Source organism: Falco naumanni, chromosome 12 (genome assembly GCF_017639655.2).
Source record: "Falco naumanni isolate bFalNau1 chromosome 12, bFalNau1.pat, whole genome shotgun sequence".
NCBI classification, from domain to species: domain Eukaryota; kingdom Metazoa; phylum Chordata; class Aves; order Falconiformes; family Falconidae; genus Falco; species Falco naumanni.
In genome coordinates, this window is record NC_054065.1 from 13,182,906 (window position 1) to 13,196,078 (window position 13,173).

Consider the following 13,173-nt stretch of genomic DNA (forward strand, 5'->3'; position numbering starts at 1 on the left):
GCGGGATCGGCGCCGGCTCCGGGGCAACGCCAGCACCCCCGGGAGCGGCCCGGCTCGGCGGCGGGGCCAGGCCGCCCGCAGGCCGCCCGGCAGGCCCAAGGCCCCACGACGGCGGCACCGCGGCCCAGGGGCGGGGCCGCCCGCTGCCACACGGCTGCCTACACCCGCCGCCCACCCCGCTCCACTGCCCCCCGCTCCCGGGACCGCCTCCGCGCCCCCCGCCCGCACAGGGCCCGCACCCCCCCGCCGCGCACCTCCGAGGGGAAACGCGGACCCTCCGGCCGCAGCGCCCGCGCGCATGCGCAGCACCGCCGCCGGGCCTCGCCCACCGCTGCGCAGGGCCCCGCCCGCCCGCCCGGCGCCCCGCCCCGAGCGCTGCCGAACGGAGCCGAGCCCACTCGGGCGGTCGCCGCTCGCTCTCTGCGCGGCGCAGCGCAGCATCGCAGCGCCCGGCCCGGCGGGGCGAAGCGGAGCGGCAGCCTGGGGGGAGCCAGTCCGCGCCTGACACCGGGTAAGCGAGCCGCCGGTGCTGGGGGCTGTGGCTGGGCACGACGGCCGCGGCTCCTCCGGGTCAGGTGGGCCTGGGGCCGCGGCTCCTTGCCGCCTCAGCGCTTGCCGGGGTGGGGGGCAGCGGCCGCACCTCAGGCCCTCTTGAGGCGGAGCGGGCCGGGCGGCGCGGCCGTCGCGCGGAGCCCGGCAGCGGGGGCGGCCCCGGGCGGGGGGCGCCGCCTGCCATCTTGGGGCGGAGCGGGGGGCGCGCCCGGGTGCGGCGCCCACGGGGCGGCCTGTGCTCCCCGCCGGGGCTGCGTGGGAGCCGGGTGGCTCGGGGCTCCGCGGCCTCTCGCCCGCCTCCCATGTCTGCCGCTTCGCCGGCCCTGGGCCCGGCCGCTGCTGGCTGGTGTGGCTTCTGCACCCCGGGGGTCGCCGGGCCCGCTTCCGCGGGGTGGCACCGGCTCCCGCCTCACCTGCGATCGCCGTCGGCGATGCTGAGGCTGCTTTTGTTCGTGCTCGGCCTTGGGGAGCCGCCTGTCCGCCTCCCTGCCTCTCCTGCGGGCACGGCGGCGAGCGGCAGGGGAGCGGGAGGGATGTTCCAAGGGTGGGAACAGCAGGCGAATTTCTGATACCGCCCTGCCCGTTGTTCCCTGGAGAGCCTGGCGGTCAGATACGGCTTGTGTCTGTGGTAATGTACCCAAGCAGTCTCTTTCTGCTCTTGTCTTGGTCCCCGGTCCCTCCGAATCGGCAAGCCATGGCTTTTTTCCTCCTGTCCTGGAGCGTGCCCTGTATGTAGCTACCTGCTGAAGGCATCACGCCAAAAATCTGTGATGTGGCTGCAGTCAGGCTGGTGCCTGTAGCAGGTTTGATAGCTTTCTGCTGGATGGAGACCAGGTGTTCTGAGAATTTGGGATTCTGGGCACCTCCCTCCCTCGCCCTTCCCTTGATAGTAGGAGTTGGAAGCAAAAGGCTCATCAGGGCACGCTCTGTGTGACTAATTTAGTTGTGCATAGTCCACGAGGAGGTCCCTCCTTCCCTCCTGGATTTGTCTGTTTCTGTGGAAGTGTCTGGCTCCATTGTGTCATCCTCTGGAGTAAGCACACATGGAAAGCCACGGACTGCAGGGCAGGAGCATCCCGTTGGCAGCAGTCACAAAGCCACTGAAGGGTTGCATGGCACAGGTACCTCTTGGATGATTCTGCAGATGCCCCACCCGGGTGTGGGACAAAGCCGTTGCAAGTGCATTGCAGGGACTGGTACCCTTCCCCTCCAAACGCCTGTGCTGTATGGTTCCTAATAGCCTTTTATTCTGTTAATGCTTCTGGGAGAACAGAAAGCCGACCGCTCAGCTCGTAACAGACTCCAGGAGGACTCAGTTCAAACCAGAAATAGCAAAACATTAAAGACGTTGCTTCTAATGGCTGCAATTAGCTGGCATCTACCTGGGAAAGGTCTTTTTCATCTCAAGCCTTTTAGTGCTAGGAATACACTGTCTTTACAGGGAGAGAAGCCCTTTCTGCAGTACTCACCTGGATGCTATTGGAGCAAGATAAACATGAAAGAAGATGCCTTTGAGGGGGTTGGGAAGAGACTCTGGTTTGGCTCATGAGTATGTTTTGTTGGACTAAGTTTGCTCTATTTTTGTCTGTTCCTGTCTTCAGTAACCTTGGAAGGAACTGAAGCTACTGTATTTTCTGAGGGTGTCAGTTTTCTTGTCAGCAAGGCATTGCTGTGAGGCTTTGCAGTGCTCCATTTTCTTCTCCTTTGTCCAGAGCGTGGTGCAACTATCCTGAAATGTCCTAAGCCATGAGTTGAGCCAAAAAAAGAAAAATACTGAGTGCTTTCTTCTTGTTTGTTTTCTTTCTGGGCTTGTAAAATATCCTTAGTCATATTTTTTAGCTTTCTTCAGCATTAAAATGGACTAGAACTGGCTTGGGGGGAGTTCTATGATTTTTTATGTAAAAAATTTAAAATATCATCATGAAATTGTTTAATTCTGGGAACTAGGACTTTAAGAAAACCCCAGGTAGTGTGAGATTTGCAATAAAAGCCTGAGAGCTGGCAGTGCCGAGGGCCTGCTTTTTGTCTGTTGCTAATTACGCTTCCTTGAGCCCAGGGTAGCTGGAGTGCCTCGGGTCATGTGGAGCCCTGCGGTGTCCCGCCGGTGGCTTCTGTGCCACCCTCCCCGTCCATACCGAGGTGCAACCCCAGTCTGAATGCTTTCTGTAAGCAACCTGTCTCTATCCTGGCAGCCAGGGTGAGGCTATATGCTGGGGACCCAAGGGCTCTGCAGTCGGCACCTCCCACTCCCAGGAAAGGCAGCTGGGAAGCCTGCGCAGCCGTGGGGTGCCTGCTTCGTGCTGGAGGAGGCCCTGGGCATAGTATACTCTGCCCGCACTGTTAATTGCAGACGGTGCTGGTTATGGATCCTGTGGCTGATTTGCATATCAAAGCATCTGAGAGCTCCGCGGTGGGTAAGGATGGGCAAGGATAATAAGGCTTGCTGGATGCTGGGGCCGGATCTTCCCTGGGGCTTTTTATGGTGCATAGATGAAACAAGATGATGGGAATGTTTGGGAAACATGGAGATTGTCTCAGTGTCTTTGAATGACAGTACCATAAAGGCTTTTTTAATCTAGCAGCAGCTTTCCAGGGGGTGGGAACCAAGGAGAGGGGGAACAATCCTTGGTGACAGTCCCTCAGGCTGCTCCTGCCCTACCTCCTTGTGTCGAGCTGGGCACTGGGCAGCCCCATGCTGCCCTCCAGCAGCCGTCCCCCCTGGCTGATGGCCCCTGCAGTGAGCAGCTGGTGTGCCAGCCCGATGCCTGTTCTCCATGCTGCCTCGCAGAAGGAGGTGGAGGCCTTGCTTGGATAGAGCCTGAAGCATAGGGGCACATTTGCTACCACCTGAACTGGCTCTGCAGGGTACCAGGTCTTGTCTGATGGTGCAGGGTGCATTGTGGGGGGCCGGAGCAGTGGAACCACGAATGGGTCATGGCCTCTGGGATGCTTTGTGAGTCAGAGGAAGGTTTGGTCTCAGCACAGCTGTCTGCTGTTCCTCCTGGCTCTGGAAATGAGCCTTGGGGAGCTCAGAGCTTGCTTGCAGGCTGAGCTGGAAACCAAAATGCAGGTTTCCAGGCAGGAGGGAGGCAGGGATAGAGAAAGGGAGGGGAGTTCCTGTGTTCCTCTGCCGCTTTGATTCTAGCAAGTGTGTTGCTGGTAGTGATGCTCTCTAGCTTTGAAGGACTGTGGCGTGGGACAGCTGGACTCTCTGAAGGTAGCTCTGTGTTCATTGTGAGAGTGCCTGCTGCCTGGAACTGCAGCCCTGAGCCTCTCTCCTGTGCCCTGAGCTGTTCAGGTTCTTGCTGAGAAGGACTCCTTGTCTTGCCACCCATATGGGGGGTTGGTGTGCACAGAAACTGCCTTGAGCGTGGCCTTCTCAGGAGGTGCCTCTTCACCTGCAGCCCTTGTCCTGTTGGCAGCTCCCTGGCTCGCTTGGGAGTTAGTTGGGGGGCAGACCTGATGCGTTGGCTAGAAAGCTGGTTGAAAGGAGAAGAACAAAAATCAAGGAACAAAGAAACGCGCACGTGTGTGCGCACTCTGCAACAGAGAGAGGGTGAGATCCGTGAAGCTGGTGCCAAGCTTGTAGAGCAAAGAGTTGCAGTATGAAATGGCTTTTCTGTGAGCCTGCAGGCCCGTGGTTGGCACTGCCTTCTCACTTCATGTCCTTCCAGCGTGGAGCTGGGTGTCTGCCCTCTGCTCCAAATACAGATTAGCTGCAGGAAGGTTCTCTTGCTAAGCGTGAGATGCAGAACGTTTTCCTCCATGCTTCTCTGTGTGGTGCTGGCTGCCCTTCGCAGGGTTCTCTTTGCTTGCATTATGCGTTCCCTCCACCTGATTGGTAAGCAGTGCTGGAAATTCTTCTGTTCTCCCTGTGGCTCTTTCTTGTTGATACTGCTTGCCTGCTGTTCTCCCTCTTCTGCTTTCAAGACCCTTCCTCCCCCATCCCTTGTAAAGTCAGGTGGCAAAGTGGGCATGCTTCCCCAGTATCCCAGAGCTCCCCTTAAGCCATGCTTTTATAGTGGCTACACAGCTTATATGGGCAAGATGGCATAGCCCACTGCATCCTTTGAGCAAGGTCTCCCGTTCTTGATGTGCTTTGGTCTAATTTTCAATGTCATCAGCTTCTACCCACGTGGTTATTGTGCTGGGAAGAGAGAAGGGTCTTGTTTTATGTGTGCTGTTTTTCCCCATAGAAATTGGCCATTTGTAGTATGGGTCTGACTTAAAGCAAGGTTTTGAAGATTCCTGTTTGTGTTGCCCAATCTGGGAAGGTGTTTGTGGTACTGCATGAAAGAAAGGGGTTGGATCTCTTAAGGGGCTGTGTATTCAACAGGTGGCACGTTACACCAGGAGAAAGCAATTGCAGGCAGGATCTGTGTCTGCCTGTTTTTGGTATGTTCTGCAATTGCCTTCCTGAACCACCACAACTGTACTGCCTCTGAGCAGCAAGAGAAAAAACATCCCTGCCTTTCTTTGGCTGGAAGAGTGGCTGCTGCAGACGTTTCTTGTCTGACTGTTGCCTGTCACTCCCTAGAAGGACTGTATGTCCCCAGGGCTACTCCTGTGAGTCCCTGTGTTGGGTGTGCTCATCCCCTCTGCACCCCTGTAATTCTGTGTGTGGAGCGCTTGCTTGCTTTGACACCCCCTTCCCTTTCCCCTAGGGTTGTTACTGCTGGTTTCCATGCAGGTCTGCTCCTGGCTCAGCGCAGAGTATTGCCCTGCAGACAGACAGCTGCCACCGGTGATGTGACCTCTGGCTCTGTCACACCAACAAGGAGGCCATGTGGTGTTGTGCTCTCTCCTGTTGACCTGCATGGGAGAGCAGCTCTGACAGGCTCCCTTAGAGCATCCAGCTGTCTCCTGACGTGTAGCTGACACACTCACGAGGAGGGTGATAGTCTTATCTTTCTAAGCGCAATTTCTTACAAGAGTGCATTTAGTAGGACAGTTGTGTGTTGGCCTGGTCCTGCTTTTGCTAATTAAATGGTGGTCTTTAGTGGGCTGTGTCTTGGGTCCTTTCAGAGCCAGGGGATGGGACGATCTTGGCATGATCAAGTACTTAGAAGAAACTCAGGTGGAAGCAGGCCTTGTCTCCTGCTTGAAACAATTATTAACACCTAATGTCTTCTGCTTGGAGGTCAGAGAGCCTGTCAGTGACGCAGACAGAGGAGGGTCTCTGCAGCAGACATTAGGATAATTTGATCCAAGGATGATCTTAAAAAGGATTCATCCTCAGCTCCCTGTGCATATGGTCTAGACTCCCTTTGTGTGAAACCATTGGACGCTGGAGGCTCTTGGGTGATGGTGGTAGAGCTGATGTCTTCTCCAGAATGGCAGCATGCACAAGTTGGTGACTTGGTTTTGCTGGGCTCTTGTCTATGCTTGAGGCACAAACCTGGAAATTAATTACTGTGCGTCAGCTGGGCTGTGGTAGCCAGCCAGGGGCTTGCTACTACAGAACACAGAAAAGGCAGCTTGAGTTGGCATGACCTGCAAAGTTATAAATCTGGGAGGAAGGAACTGAATTTGTGGTGGATGTGAAACTCGGTGTGAACTCCCAGCTAGGGCAGAAGGAGCTGGTGCAGCTACTGGATAGAAGAAGGAATTGGCTCCTGGCTGTGTGGAAAAGAACAAATAAAATGTGACAGTAAGAACTGTCTTCACCTTGCAAAGGAGGTCAGGAGTGATGAGGTACTTAAAGGAGTTAATTTTAAAAAGTAAATCCAAGCACCAGTCAGAACAGGTGACAAGAGTATTTAGGTAAATTAGATGTGACCATGTGGGAAAAGCCTTATAAAATTTCCCCTGAAAGTACTTAAATAGCAGACTAAGACAACTTCTGCATGGTGAGCAGCCACCTTGGAGAACATCTGGTAAAGAGAGAACCCAAGCTCTGACCCCTTGAAATACAGGGAGAAAGAATGGGACTACAACCAGCCTGTCTAAATAATCTGGAATAAACAATTAAGCAGTTAGTGTTTATCTTGTTAAGAAGGTGGGAGAATATGCTGATTAAAAATCCACCAGTGTGCACTTATCTGGAATGTACCACATCAAGCCTGTGAATGCCCTTGCCTGAAAGGATGTCTTGCCTAGTGTCTCAGCGGGGGTGGTGGATGTAATAGATCTTAAGTCAGTCTTTGTTACTGACCCAAGTGTCAGCCTCATAAACAAATGGGGAAGGGGTAGGAGATAAGAAGCATCCCTCAGATGGACCCACAACCATTTGAAAAGCTGTACTCAAAAGGGTTCCTATCTGATAAGAAGACCATGGCTAGGCAGGGCAAGGGAAAATGTTGATACTAGTTTCAGAGTTCCAGAGTAGGATGAGTTAGTGCTCTGCTGGGGAGGAGAAAAGCCCAAGGTGAGCCTTGTGCCAGGCTGTATGAGGAGCAATGCCTCTAAAGTGCAGGAAGCAATTAGTGTTCTTGACATGGATGAGGTGTTGCTGAAGGACCAAGCTCAGATGTAGATGCCACCCTTGGAGGAGGACGTGCGCAAACAAGAGGGTATCCAGGAAAGCAACAGAAATTATTAAGGTCTTTAGAAATATTGTGTGGGAAGAAGGATGAGATGAACTAGGACTGTGTAGCCTGAGGAAGAAAAGATGGAAGAGAGAACTTCATGGTCTTTTAAGTATGTAGAGCAATGTACTTCTTTAGAAGGTTGTAGTTGTAATGAAGACGAGGCAGGAAGCCACTCGGCTGTAATGAGGGAGTTCAGACTTCATGGTTTTCTGTAGTATCAATCGAGATGGTGAAGCAGAAGAGGAGGCTGTCTTGAAGTTTTTTATGTTTTTGGGGCTGTGTGTGTGGTGGTTCTAAAACAAATTAGCCAGAAGTCTGTAGATATGGATGAGTCGCAGCTGGCTGTGCCTCAAGCAGAGAATCTCACCAGATGACCAGAGGCCCCTTCAAGCTTGGCTCCTTGTGAAACATTTGATACCTGGAAAGGCAGCAGTGAGTAGCTCTAGGAATGAGATTTTACTGCTGTAGGAGGTGGTGGGGAGACTGATAATAAAATATGCTGTCGGTGCTCAGAAAAGGATGCAGATGAATCAAAGAGAATGCAGGAAAGTTACAAGATAATCTGAGAGCTGGAGAGAAAGCTTTATGCTGAGAAACATAAGAAGATCAATCTGTTTATCTAATCAAGGAAAAGATTAAGGTGAGGCTTCGTTATCCTGCATAAGCATAACATACCTTATGGCTGTGTATCATTAGCTTGCTAGGGTAGAAGTGCCAGGCCATGACGAGTGGCAAGAAGAACCCATGGTGAGATGCTGGGGCTGTAGTCACCTTCAGAGCTGTGCAGCCAGCTCTGCCTTCTCCACAAGCAAAGTGGAGGTCCCCATCTTTGCTTGTTGCCAGTTTCTTTGTTCACCCCTGTTCTCTGGGTTTCAAAGTTGCCCTTGTTCATTGCTTCTGCCTCGGTGTCTTAAGTCCTTTCCTTAACAGTCCTCTACCTTATGAGGAGGCATCTCCAGTAAAAGAAAGCAGTAGCCTGACCCCAGCTAATATAAGGTGGTGCCCTGATAAGCCTATGCCCACTCTCTGAATGTGCCTCTGAAATTGTTCCCTGCCACTCCTTGCCCCTAGCCTGTCATCTGCCTCTGCATGATCTATAGCATCCCTTCACCAGTGGCACACTGCTTCTTGGCCAAACAGCAACTTGCGAGCAGCCAGCATCTACCATCTCTCCAAACTCAGCACCCTGGCTGGTGAAAATGATGAATGAAACCAAACGTCGCCTCACCGTCACCTCTGGTTCCTGCCAGCCTGCAGTCCAGTGCTCTGTCAGTTATAGTTGCTGGTTTATTTAGGGTCTTTATGCCTGTTTTCAGTCCGTGAGGTGATGTTTCTGCCTTAGCCTGATGAACAAACCTTGAGAGAGAGATTGGGTGAGAAGTCGCAGCAGATGGTTTGCTAAAATCTTGCTACATCCACAACTTCCCTTTCACCCACTAACGCTGTAATGCTGTTAAAAATAAAGATGATCCAGTGTGCCTCACAGGATGTATCCCTTGTAAATCCCTGCAGCCTAATGCTCCTGGAATCTCACGCTCTCATGCCTTCGTGTTTTATTATCGCCTAGGGTAGGAGGGGAATTTCAAAGCTAGTAGATAGCTCCTGACAATGGTTGCGAGTCAGGGAAGAGCAAATGCTTTGATATGCTTTAAGGGAGAAAGGGGAAACCCCCCAGTGTTTCACTCCCTTATTATTTTTTTCTCTCAAGCTTTGTTCCATTTGATGGGGGCAGAGCTTTGGTAAGCATTTGTGTCTTCCTCTGGGTAGCAGAGTGCTCCTGGGTGGAACAGCCCAAGTTGCTTCAGAAGAGTCCTGCGGAGTAGCAGCTATAGCTCAGCTCCCCTCTGGTAGATACGGGGTGAGGGGCATGCCTCATGAGAACGTGGTACGGTGGCAGTATTTGAGCACGGTCTGGGCCATGTCTGTAGAGCGCATTAGGTGCCTCCTTCAAAACACCTCCAGCTTTTCTGTCCTGCTTGATGTGTAGGATTACCTGTTTTGATTGCTCTGCTGATACATTGTTTTGGCAAAAATGCTCTGGCTTCTCAGTCTGGTTTTATTCCACCACCTCAAAACACCAAGAAGCAGTTTTGCCAGTATAACTGCACCTCCATGAGCAGTCTTATGCCTGTAGAGACATGTTGATCGCTTGGGTCTTTACCTCTGTGTCTGACACAGCTGTGCTCACAGATGTCTCTGGGGTTGGCTAGGTGTGAAAGAGCAAATAGGACCTTTAGCTGGAGCTCAGAAATCTAGGGGAGAGAAGAGATGGGCCAATCAAAGTAGAGGTGGTGTACAGTTTTAATGAGCCTGTTTTCAAAATACATGGGAGTGACTGATGTGCTGGAGGTGAGTGGCTGGTAAATAGAGAACAAAGCAGATTTTGGACAGTTTGGGGAGAGGGGGCTTTGCTATTTGGACAGTGGCACATATGCTGTCTCTTGTTTGCGCTGCATTTCTTGGAGCAGGAAAAGGGACTTTTAAACCCGTTCAGTGAAGGCAGACTCCAGCCCATCCAAGCCATGGTGCAGGTAGAGCTGTGTGTTGTGACTGACTTGGGGTGTGGACTGGAAACTCCCAGCCTAGTCCTGAGATGCAGTCCCAGCCACTGCAGAGTGATGGGCCTGTCTGGCCCACAGCAAGGGTGCCTGTCTGCTCATCCCTCTACTCCCCTCCCTTATCCTGGATGTTTCCAGCCTGTCAGTCATCCTGGTAGACCTCTAAGTTGTCTCCCAGCCCACCCCAGCATCTCAACAGCATCCCTTGACTTCCAAATGTTATTGATTGCAAAGCCTGCCCTTCCTGCCAACCCCTCCTTGCAGACCTGGCTCTGGAGGCTCCAAGCGAAGCTCTGGGGTAACACCCTCTCCTCCTACCCGAGCTGCCTTGGCTTGGCTGCCTTGTTATTCCTGCTCTGCCTTCTTGCTTTAGATGTCTGTGCATTTTCGTGCCCGGTTTTGCCTGCAGGAGCCTCATGCCAGTCGGATTTTGGGATCGATGAGGGTTTGAGACTTGAACGTGGTAGGAAGGAGGTGATTTGGCACTGGGTTTCTTGTTCTTTTGTTGTTGTTACTGTTATTATTATCTGCCTCTACTTCTTCTTAAAGCGTGTGCATTGGGGATGGTGGGACAAGAACTTCTGCCCCATCCCTTGGTAACCCAGCAGGCAAGAAGGTCCAGGAGGAGGAGGCAGCCCTGCTGGCGCATTCTTCTGCCACCTGCCATGCCAGGGGAGGATTATCCCACTCCTTCCCCAGTGCTGTGGTACCAAGACAAATACCAAAGGGAACAGCTGAGATATAGTTTCTATGCTCCTATTCCAGTGACTGTGGATGCTGGGGCAGAAGAATATCAGACCATAGAAAGTTGTCAGGCATATGTGCTGTCCCTTTTGGGACCCCCTCCCAGGGCTGGGGTTTGACCTGGTCATAATGTAAACCTGAAGTCTTCTCCAGGTAGAAAAGAACTAAAGGAGAAAAGGTGACAGTGGAGACACTGTGGCAGGTAGTAGGAAGTGACATGTAGGAGCCCCAAGAGGCACAGAACTAAGAGCTTGTAGATGGGGAATGGCAGCTGGGGCATCCAAGCTGAGTACCCTGCAGCACTACTGTTCCTTGCAGGTACCCAAAGATGAAGGTGGACACTGCTTGCAGACAGGAGAGGCTATGCTGGGGCTGGCAGGAGCGTCCTGTGCCTCAGGCCATGGGTAGATGGGAAGTGTTTTGTTCCTTCTTTCTCACTCTGAGACAAACTTGCTCTTCAGTGCCACTACCCCCTCCCTCGAGGGCAGGGAGTGTTACCTGGTCCTGAAGGGCCTAAGCGCTGACCTTGGGTGGGAGATTAAATAGTTGGTGGCAAAACTTCATAAGGTGCGCTGTTGCCTGCCTGGGCATCTCCCTGGCTGCTTGGAGATGACCTGAGCTGGCAGAGGTGGCATGAAGCTTGTGCTCTTGCAGTTGCCCCAGCAAACAGCTGGGAAACCATCCAAAAACATTTTTAGTTTTAATCCTGTAGCTGGTGACACTCGAGCAGGGACAGGAAAGGTGTTGCTCACCCAGGAGAGGAGTAATCCAAAAGCCTGGGCAGAGGAAGGGGCAGCAGGGCAGTGACAGCCCCCAGCCACTTTCCTGGACCTTACCAATGGGAACGAAGGACCACGGCTCCAGAATGTGCTCTTCTCTCTTAGTAACTCAACAGGGGTTTCAGCTGACTGTGGGTGGGGGTGTAAACAGCAAGAAATACTTGTGTGCTGCTGGGATGTCTAATCTGGAAAGTGGAGTGTCTTTCTAATGCCTGTGAGTTAACTATGTGATCTCCCTGGGAGGGGTTGTATGTGATTCCAAGGGACAGAAGCAGTGGCATGGGTCATACCAGCGGCATGCCTGTGGTCATGCAGCTGGTTGGAGTGGGATGCAGAGCAGAACCAGGCTGTCCTGCGTTGTGAGTCCACGCTGTTTCACTGCTGCTCTCTAAAACAGTGTGCTGATACCTCGCCCTGTGACTTGGGGTAGCGGGGATGCCGAAGGCAAGCTGGATGCGTGGTTGTGAGTGGCAGGGAGTGAGTCAGCGCAGGGGGGCGGGTGAATTGATGCTGGCAGGAGTAGGTGGGCTGGGGCATGGGTGGGGATGTCCAGGAGCTGCAATGTGGACATGTGGGAAGCTAGCAGAGTGGGGGCCCAGCAGCGGGTGCTGAGGTGAGTCAGGAGGATGAAGAGATTGAAGGATCATCCTGAACATGGCCAGTGTTGCTGGTGCCTCCACCTTTGCAAGTGCAGGAGCCTGCACCCCCACTGAACCTGTGGCTTGTCGGTGGGGGGAAGCCATGCTGAAGGGATGGTATGTGAGGGTGAGCTGAGTGGATGGCTTATAGCCACAACTCATCGTGCAGTTGACCGGCAGTTCCTGGGCCCGATGTGTCATGATGTCCTGTGTTCCTGCAGCTAGGGCAGTGTGCTCCAGGCATGCTGCTGGACTCAAAGCCTTAGCTGAATATGCACCAACCCCCAGCTGAGGCTTTATGTTAAAGCCCCCAACACCAGCCCTCCCAGTGCCTGTTAGGAAAGGTTAAAAACTTGGACATCGATCCAGCCTCTTAATGTGTATGTGCATCCTCATCAGCCCGTTTGGGGCTGGTAAGTGCAGTAGCATAGGAGATGGAGCTGGGAAATGACAGAGGGGAGCAGAGCCAGGAGGTCCATTACCAGTTTGGTCAGGTGGAAGAGGTGTTGGGTATTTGAAGGCAGGAAAGTAGTAACTTTCCTGAAGACAGAGAGGAAAATGTGAGGCTCTAAAAATGAGCCTGGCGTTGGGAGATGGCTGGATGCAGCCAGGAGGGAATGGAAAATGTGGTAGTGGCTCTGGGAGGAGCCAGGGCCTGGCACCGGTTGTTTTGCCTGGATGGGCTTCAAGACTCTGATCTGCCACCATATGGGTGTGCAGTTCAATAACATCACACGGGATCTGTTTCCAGCCACCCAGGAGGGAGTATAGCTTGGACACCAGAGAAAGTCTGCAAAATTTAAGGAGCCCTAGGAAGTACTTATTTCTTGCCTTCTGTTGCTCAGGTGCATATTCCTGGACAGTATCCTGAATGTGAAACAATTGCCATGGGAGCCTGGGGTTGTAATTCCTCTCCTCCCACTACCCAACTTTGACACCCCTAGCAAACTTTGTTGTGCTTATCTCTGCCCAGTGCTGAAGGCTGGTGTCATTGGTACCTCAGCAGTCAGATGTCCTTGCTTTATGCAGCCCTGCAAATCTAACTCTTCCCAGGGGCGCTGCGTAAATGCAGCGGGCAGAGTGACCATCCGGAGTATGGAGGCTGGGCAAGGGAAGGCAGTGGGGGCTGCCTTCCCACTCATCTGCCAGAGGGCTGCTGGCTGGCAGGGTTGTGGTTCCCCCAGAGGCAGGCACTGCCTGAAGAAGTCTTGTCAGAGCACTGTAGCAACCAGCAGCCCTCCACTGAGCTGCTGGAAGAGGGCCCTAGGAGCTGTCAGGAAGTTTTTTGGAGACCTTATGTTAAATCTGTTCTTCAACACCTGGCAGCACTTGGGTGCTTCCTGAGCCTGGAGCAGGCTGCAGGGGGATGTTG

General features: G+C 53.2%; 1 protein-coding gene across 2 annotated transcripts in view; it reads left to right on the forward strand.

Annotated features, from left to right (window-relative positions):
• The first annotated feature begins 363 nt into the window (after positions 1 to 363).
• TMEM63B (transmembrane protein 63B) overlaps positions 364 to 13,173 on the forward strand; it is a 48,058-nt gene continuing 35,248 nt past the window's right edge. The window contains exon 1 of one of the 2 annotated variants that reach the window (XM_040611779.1): positions 364 to 511. The gene's annotated coding sequence lies outside the window, so the exon portion shown is untranslated. The remainder of the gene's footprint in view (positions 512 to 13,173) is intronic. The other variant, XM_040611780.1, reaches the window with a different exon arrangement.